Source organism: Coenobita brevimanus, chromosome 115 (assembly GCF_032717465.1).
Source record: "Coenobita brevimanus isolate Jiangsu-jjx chromosome 115, ASM3271746v2, whole genome shotgun sequence".
Taxonomy (NCBI): Eukaryota; Metazoa; Arthropoda; class Malacostraca; order Decapoda; family Coenobitidae; genus Coenobita; species Coenobita brevimanus.
Window position 1 is genome coordinate 12,131,451 of NC_137068.1, and position 8,737 is coordinate 12,140,187.

An 8,737-nucleotide genomic window follows, 5' to 3' on the forward strand; every position below is an offset into this window, starting at 1 on the left:
TACCATACTATCAGCAACAGATCACAGCCCCAACATGTACTCAGTATGGACGGTGGTAATTAGTTCCCAAGTGGTAACATGCGACTGCGTGACGTCACTTGCTAGGCGTAAGAGGGCTGCTGGGCCTCAGGGAAAGGATTCTCAACTCTGTGGCCAGAGCTAGATAATAAAGCAATTAATAATAAAGAAATCTATACGCATTTGACGCCTGGTGGTCTGGGGGACAGAACACTTAGGTAGATGGCGGCCATAGCTAACGCGATACGGTTCCAGTCACAGAGGTGGCTAGGGTCTCTCTCTCTCTCTCTCTCTCTCTCTCATATTTTCCCTTGTGCAAGTAAGAGTAATTGGTAGTCTGTACAATAATCTCTTAACCCTTGGGCTGCAGTGAGCCTCTACCAGCTAAAATCATTCATTGTAACCTGTAATAAAATACCATGTTCATTATTTCTGACGGCAAATAAAATCCTGCTTTACCTGTATCACCATGCAGGGTAAATTTCACAAGGTTGTCAGGCCAACAGAATCAGGGCAGGATGAAGCGACCGTCAATTTTGCTGCGTCACGATGACACAGCAATATGTGGCAATGTTAGCAAGAGGCTGACCCAACAAAACTTTACAGAAACGAAGCTCCTCCCCCCCCCCCTCATTTTTTCATTATTCCTGCTGCTTCCAGATGATTTACGATGACGTTTTGTAATATTTTACTGGTCAATTTAAGGAAGAAATTATCAGATCGTGACGTTGGAATAAACAATATTCAGTAAATCTTTCAGTATGATGGTGAATCTTTTTTTTAGTATTGCTACATCAAACTACCCTTTTCTTTGTATACAGGACACCTATCGCCTTAAACGGTACAAAGAGTCTACCAACCCGTTCAGTACGATGACTTCTGTGTACCTCTTGCTACCGAATCCATTTCAATCAGGCAAGACATTTGGTTTTAGTAACAGCCAGAGAAACAATCCCAACCAAAACCCTCAGTATGGTGACGTACTTTTCTTTCTAATTTTTTTTCTTGCTACCGCCACTGAAACCTTATTCTTGATACATGTGACTTTATACCTGAGCTTGGAATCCGCTCTGTATCCTCCAACACCAGCCATCCTTCCTCCAGCACAAATTAAGTCAAACGTGTAAGGCAAGGTTGATCAACACTCAAGACAGGGATTTCAAGAGCCTCCACTAATACACAAAACTTTTCACGTGTTAATTCTCAACAAACGTTACAACACAACTTGTTAAACTCATCCGCCTTGTAATGACCTGAAACTATGCCAAAGTACCAACGAGAGTTTTACTAAGCTTAGTAACCTTGTTGGAATAATGATATGGTAGGTGTAAGCCAAGCCTTTGTGGGTTAAGGTGTGCTGGTCCGTCCTAAATATAGTGTGTGACGGTGACTGGGCTTATCAGGGTTTACTCTGTGAACATATTACACACTTGTATATACCATTTTATTACGTCACCATATCATACTCTCTCCCTACTACCATCACCTTCTGCAACTTTTATTACTTAAGCATTTTAAATAATAATTAGAAAAACACATTTTCCTAAATGGTACGTTTTATTCTTTATTCCTATAACCGTAAAGCAGAAGGTGAGGCAGGGAGGGAGAGCAGAATGAGGCAGGGTGATGCACAGAGAGACAGAGATAAGGCAGGGTGAGAGAGTGATACAGATGGGGCAGGGTGAGGCAGAAGACAGTGTGAGGTAGGGTGGCATAATGATGAACCAGGGTGAGGTAGGGTGGTATTGTAATGAGACAGGATGAGGTAGGGTGGGACTGTAATGAGGCAGGATGAAGTAGGGATAAGAAAGGGAGAGGCAGGAATAACAAAGGGTGAGGTAGAGTGGGCTACTGATGAAGAAGGGTGAGATGGGGATGCGACAGTGTGAGGTAAGGTTGGACAGGGATGAGGCAGGGTGAAGTGAGGCAGTGTGAGACAGGGATGGGACAGGGTGAGGTGGGAATGAGGCAGAGTGAGATGAGGATAAGGAAGGGTGAAGTAGGGTGGGATAATCAAGAGGCAGGGTGAGGTAGGGATGAGGCTGGGTGAAGTAGGGATAAGGCAAGGTGAGGTAGGGATAAGGCATGGTGAGGTAGAGATAGGGTAGGTTGCAGTAGGGACCGGCCAGGATGAGGCAGAATAAGGCAATATGAAGTGGAATGAGGGAGGGTAAGGCAGGATGGGGTCTGTTAGCTGCCCGAGTGAAGACGTTTCCTGACCCCTCTCCAGACAGACACTCAGACAGACAGACACTCAGACAGACAGACAGAGACAAACAGACAGATGGGTTCACAGACATGAGAAATTTCCCTTCAACAACCTCGACCGTCTTTAACATATATACGTTTTTCGAACCTCCCTTCCCCCCCCCCTCTCTCTCTCTCTCTCTCTCTCTTCTCGCCACTTCCTTCCTCTCCACTTGCATTTCTCCCCACTACGACGGGCACCCAGCACCCGTACAGCTACACAATCTCACTCCCTTTCTGTCCAGGTCACTAATGCGAGAGTCAATCGGTACTCTCAGAGTTTCATGTATGCTTTTGGTTGTTTTGGAACCGTTTTCCTCAGTCTGTCTTTCCCACTGCCTTTGACCTCCAGTCTTTTCAATGCAATGGGTCAGTGCACCTAGAAAAGATCAATTATTATTTTCTTTTCCGAACGGAACGAACAAATATTGATGGCTCCAAGCCTTGGGTTCATTCTATTTCACATTCAAAAGAAAATAACTGAGCAAAACCAATTACCGTAATTTAAACATCATCCAGGTACAGTATGCATGAGGTGAGCCAAGAAGATATAGTCTGGTAATTAAGAACTACAAACGTAATAAAATAGAAGTGTGTGCGTCTTTTCCTGACTGAATCCTTTCAATGTGATTGTGTCTCATTTTCCTTCCAACCAGAAGATGGCTGTATTCCACTCAGGAAGGACCTGTGGTGGTGTACGGGTTTATGCAGGCAATGTCTAGGCAATGTCTAACCCTTCCATTTACAAAAGGCTATCCTCAACAGAATAACATTAAGAAAACAGCAATGTACAAAAATACTTCACCGTATTGAAGAGGCCAATTTTATAACTAAGATATGTTCCCAAAATTACTATGGCAACTCAAGATGAGCCAGGAATGTAACTACGTCTGGTCATTAAAACTTTGGGGTAATTAAGGAGTGTGACAAGCCAATTCCTCCCTCATCAAAACTTGTGTTGACATAAAAGACCAACCTTGCCTGCCCACAAGTCAGTCTGAGTCACATTACTTGATGGAGCTTCGAGTAGTAACCCCCCCCCCTCTCTCTCTCTGTGAAACTGGGACCAAATTAGTAATGTGGCTTCTACTTTTCGAGAGAGAGAGAGAGAGAGAGAGAGAGAGAGTCCTAAACGCACCTGGATAAGACTAAGTAATGCTGGGCTGGGATGGACCTTGATGTGGGTGTTTTGGGGGACGGGTGGTGAGGGCAGCAAAAGTTGGAGACATGGAGGGAGGGAAAAAAATAAGAGGAAGGTTGAGAGAATGGAGAAAAAGGATGGAGATGGTGAGGTACAACAGAGGGAGAAGAAAGACGAGATGGAAAGTGGTGTGAATAAGGGAGCAAATGGTGAGAAAGGAGGGAGAAAAGAGAGATGTTAAAAATGAATAACAGGGAACCTGGAGGAAGGGAAGAGGAGGACCGAGGAAGAACTGGTGTGCTCGATGGAAGGAGGAGGGAGAACAAAGGGTAATGATGGGGAGAAAGAGGATGAGAGAGAACACAAAGACGCCGAAGGAGAGAAGGAAATTAAAGAAGAAAAAAAGGAATGTAGTAAGGGATGGAGAAACTTGAAAGACGGGGATGAATAAAAGATAAATGAGGGGGAGAGGTGAGGCAAGGAGAGGTAAAGGAAGAAAGTAAAGGAAGAAAGAAAGGAAATGAAAGAGAATGAAGACAAGAAAGGTGTATGGGAAAGAGTTGGATTTGGGAGACAGGGGAAGAGGAAAAAATGGAGAGAATGGGAGACAAAAGGGAAACTGAACTGGACGAGAAGGGAATGACAGATGAGAACAGGAAAATGAAAAAAAAAAGGAAAGAAGGAAGAAAACAGGAATAAGTGTACAGGAATGATGGACCAAATGACTCAACTAAGAGCAAGGAAGGAAAATAAAAGGAGAGTGGAAACGGTAGATGGTTTGAGGTGGGGCGAAAGAATATGCAGATGGAAGGAGAGAGAGAGAGAGAGAGAGAGAGAGAGAGAGAATTAGAGGAAAGGGGGAGGGACTGGAAAAGACACAAAGGACGCCAAGAGAACAGACGGCTGGAGATGCCAAGAGAAATGTACAGATAATGGGGTGTCAGAGGAAATATTAAAGGCTGCATAAGAACGTCTTAGAATGTAAAAGGCATCATCATACTGAAGGGGTAAAGAATGTACTACAAAGTATGAAAATGTATTAATAGATATGAAAAATTCTCTTCTACCCACCATTCCCTCAGCCAGGTTAAAAATAACACTTGTTTGTTGAAGTGGAAAACGGTGGTATTTTGAGAGAGAGAGAGAGAGAGAGAGTTAAAAAAAAAAAAAACGCCCAGTCCGTTCTTTCTCACCCATACACACATAATAATCCTTCTTAGTCCTCGCCTTAATCCCACCACACCTGACTCACTCCCTCTCTCTCTCTGTAATCTCCCGTACCTCCCTCTGTCTCACTGTAATCCTCCTATAAATCTGAATAACTGTCCTAAATCCCCAGAACGACAGCAGACTGAAGGCTTATACAACTGACTTCTTGCCTGTGTGTGTTTGTGTGTGTGTGTGTGTGTGTGTGTGTGTGTGTGTGTGTGTACAGACAGAGAGAGAGACAGATATACATAGATAGATGACAAAGAACAAAGAACGATACGAATTTAAAAAATCTGAATATTCGAATTAAAACTGCGAGAAATGAAAAAAGGAAAAGGATAGGACACTAAAATTAATATAAACAAACATGACAAATGAATTACAATGTACAAAAAAGCACAGAGAGAAAAATTAGGATATGGAGGCAAAACTTTACGAAACTGCAGAGGTCACGAGAAAAAGGTGAGCAGACAAGAAGAGGAAAGTCCCCTAAATCACACAGAAAAACTCACAAAAAAAGACCCAATGTCCACCTTCAATTACAGAGTATAAAATTCGACTGCTCTACCTGAGGGCGTGGAGGGACCCTCGTACTCACCTGGGTAAGTTAGGGTAGGTAAATATATTGTCCTTTACCTGAGTAACGTTGGGCTGGGTTGGCCTTTGATGTGGGAGTTTTTAGGGGAGTTGTGTGAGAGGCATGGGTTGGAAAAAATAGAGGGAGGGAGGGAGAAAAATGAAGCAGAAGGAAACAATGGGGAGGAAGGATGAAGATGGAGAGGTACAACAAAGGCAGGTGAGACAAAAGAGAAAGTGGTGTGAATGAGGGAGCAAATGGCGATAAAGATGGGAGAGAGAAGAAATTTCAAATGGAAAATTGAGAGACTGGAGGAAGTAAAGAGGAAAACAGAGGAAGATCTGGAGGGCGAGGAAAAAGAAAACAAAGGGTAATGATAGGGAGAGAGGGAATGGGGGAGGAGACGGAGAGGGAGGGAAGAAGAGATAAAAGAAGAACGGGAATGAAAGGGAACGTAGGAAGGAAGGGTGTAAGGCGTGGGAGTTGGGAGAGAAGGGAAGAGAAAGGACGGGGAGAAAGGGAGACAGAAGGGAAAGGAGAATGGACGAGAAGGGAATGGCAGGGAAGGGAACAGGGAAATGACATAAAAAGGAAGAAAGAAGAAAACAAGAGTATAAGAACAGGAATGACGGAGCAAATGAATTAAATAAGAGCAAAGGAGGGAGGAGAAAAGGTAGATGGTGTGAGGTGGGGTGAAAGAACATGAAGATGGGGGGGGGGAGAGAGAGAGAGAGAGAGAGAGGGATAGAGAGAGAGAGAGAGAGAGAGAGAATCAGATGGACAATAAGGGAATGAGACACAACGAGGAAAACAAGAAAGAGAGAAAAATGAGAGAGTGAGAAAAAGTACCTGAGAGAGGAAAGTCATTAGGTGTTCTCAGGTTGTCTTAGTTACAGAAATAATAACCGTATTTTACCCACTAATTAAAGTAGAGGAGATGTCACCTTAAGGGAGACGGGGAGGGAGGAAAGATTTGGCTGGTAGGGAGGGAAGATTTAGAGGAGAGGAAGGAGGGAAGGAAGTATATAGGGAGGAGAGGAGGGGGAGGTACGAAGGAAAGATGTGACTACGAAGGAAATGGAGAGAAAATTTGTAGGAAAGAAAGAGTGAGAGGCCGAGGGAAAGACAGGACATTACAGAGAAGGAAAGACGGCAGGAGGAAGAGAAGGCTGCCTAAAAAAAAAAAAAAAAAAAAAAAAAAAAAAAAGGAAGGAAAGGGCATGGACATATGGAGAAGGAGGAGAGATTCGGAGGGAAGGAAGGAACGAGGAAAGGAAGGAAGAGAGAAAAGAATGGACGATAAGTGTGACAAGATGGATGGAAGAAAAGGTGAGAATATATTGAGGAAATGACGAGAGGAGGGAATGAAGGAAGGAGAGAGGCATGGAGGGAAGAGAGGAGGATTTGGAGGGATGGAGAGATTGAAGCGATAAAGGGATAAAGGGACAAAAGTTGGAGGAAAGATTGGGAAGGAAGAAGAGAAGGAAGAAGGTGGAAGCAATGAAAAAAAAAGACAAAGGAATAAAAGAGAATTTGGAAGGATAAGAATGGAGAAAGATGCGACAGACGAAAGGATAAAAAAATTTGCTGAGAGAGAGAGAGAGAGAGAGAGATTCACAGTCCATTTCACCATCATTACATCCAAGTTGGTTCTCACCTGAAATCTACTTGTAATTACCCTATGTAAATGAGTGGAAACACTTTGACTTGACATGAATTATGCAGGGAAGTGAGAAGTGATGAAGGAGAGAGAGAGAGAGAGAGAGATAAACGAGGGAATGAGAAGAACTGAGGAGAAAATGAAATACAAAGAGAAAGAAGGAAGAGAGAAGAAGTGTGGGAAGAAAAGAGAGGAAGAGGAGGGAGGAATGGAGGGAAGAGAATGATGGAGCAGAGGAAGGAAAGAGGGAAGGTGGAAGAAGGAAAGTAAGAAAGGAGAGAGGAAAAGAAGGAGGAAATAAGTCTTCTTTTCTAGGGTAACGCGGAGATGAACCCAGCAACTCTCTCTCTCTCTCTCTCTCTCTCTCTCTCTCTCTCGTAAGGATAAAACTATATAATATTAACCTAGATTCTCTCTCTCTCTCTCTCTCTCTCTCTCTCTCTCTCTCCAGTAAGGATAAAACTATATAATATTAACCTAGATTCTCTCTCTCTCTCTCTCTCTCTCTCTCTCTCTCTCTCTCTCTCCAGTAAGGATTAAACTATATAATATTAACATAGATTGTCTCTCTCTCTCTCTCTCTCTCTCTCCAGTAAGGATTAAACTATATAATATTAACCTAGATTTTCTCTCTCTCGCTCTCTCTCTGTCTCTGTCTGTCTGTCTGTCTCTCTCTCTCTCTCTCTCTCTCTCTCTCTCTCCAGTAGGGATAAAACTATATAATATTAACATAGATTCTCTCTCTCTCTCTCTCTCTCTCTCTCTCTCTCTCTCCAGTAGGGATAAAACTATATAATATTAACCTAGATTCTCTCTCTCTCTCTCTCTCTCTCTCTCTCTCTCTCTCTCTCTCTCCAGTAAAGATAAAACTATATAATATTAACATAGATTCTCTCTCTCTCTCTCTCTCTCTCTCTCTCTCTCTCTCTCTCTCCAGTAAGGATAAAACTATATAATATTAACCTAGATTCTCTCTCTCTCTCTCTCTCTCTCTCTCTCTCTCTCTCTCTCTCTCTCTCTCTCCAGTAAGGATAAATCTATCTATCTATCTATTGCCAGACGCCTCAATCCCGTTTGGGGTGGCCACAAACAAATCGCCTCCAAGTCGCCCTGTCTCCCGCCATTTCACTGCCCTGCTCCCAACTCACACCCCCCTCTCTCATATACCTCTCCACCCCATCCCTCCATCTCATCCTCGGCCTCCCCCTCCCTCTTCCCCCCTCCACCTCACTCACATACACTCTCTTCGTCAGTCTTTCACCCTCCATCCTCTCCACATGGCCAAACCACCTCAGTGTGTTCCTCATAACGCTTCCTATCACATCCACATCAACACCACAACGCTCCTTTATATCCTCATTCGTCAGCCTGTCTCTCCACGTGACTCCACAGGCTCCTCTTAAATAACTCATTTCCACTGCTCTCACTCTTGACTTGTGTCCTTCCAACAATGTCCAAGCTTCACTTCCGTACGTTAGAGTTGGTATCACAATACTGTCATGTAGTAACTTTTTCACTTCCATGCTCACTTCCCTGTTTCTTATCACTGCTTTCAAGGAACCAGCAACCTTTCTTCCCTGCTGTACCCTTTCAAGCACTTCACCCTCCAAACCTCCATCCTTACTCATCACACTACCCAAATACTTAAACGTACTCACATTTTCCAATTCCTCACCATCTAACCTCGCTGTACATTCACTAACTTCACCTCTCTCAAAGACCATCACTTTACTCTTCCCTACATTCACCTTTAGGTTCCGTTTCTTACACACACTCTCAAACTCATCCACCAAGCCTTGCAGCTCCCCTTCGTCTTCACTCAACAACACAGTATCATCTGCAAACAACAGTACAGGGAGTTTCCAAACACTATCCTCTCTCACCA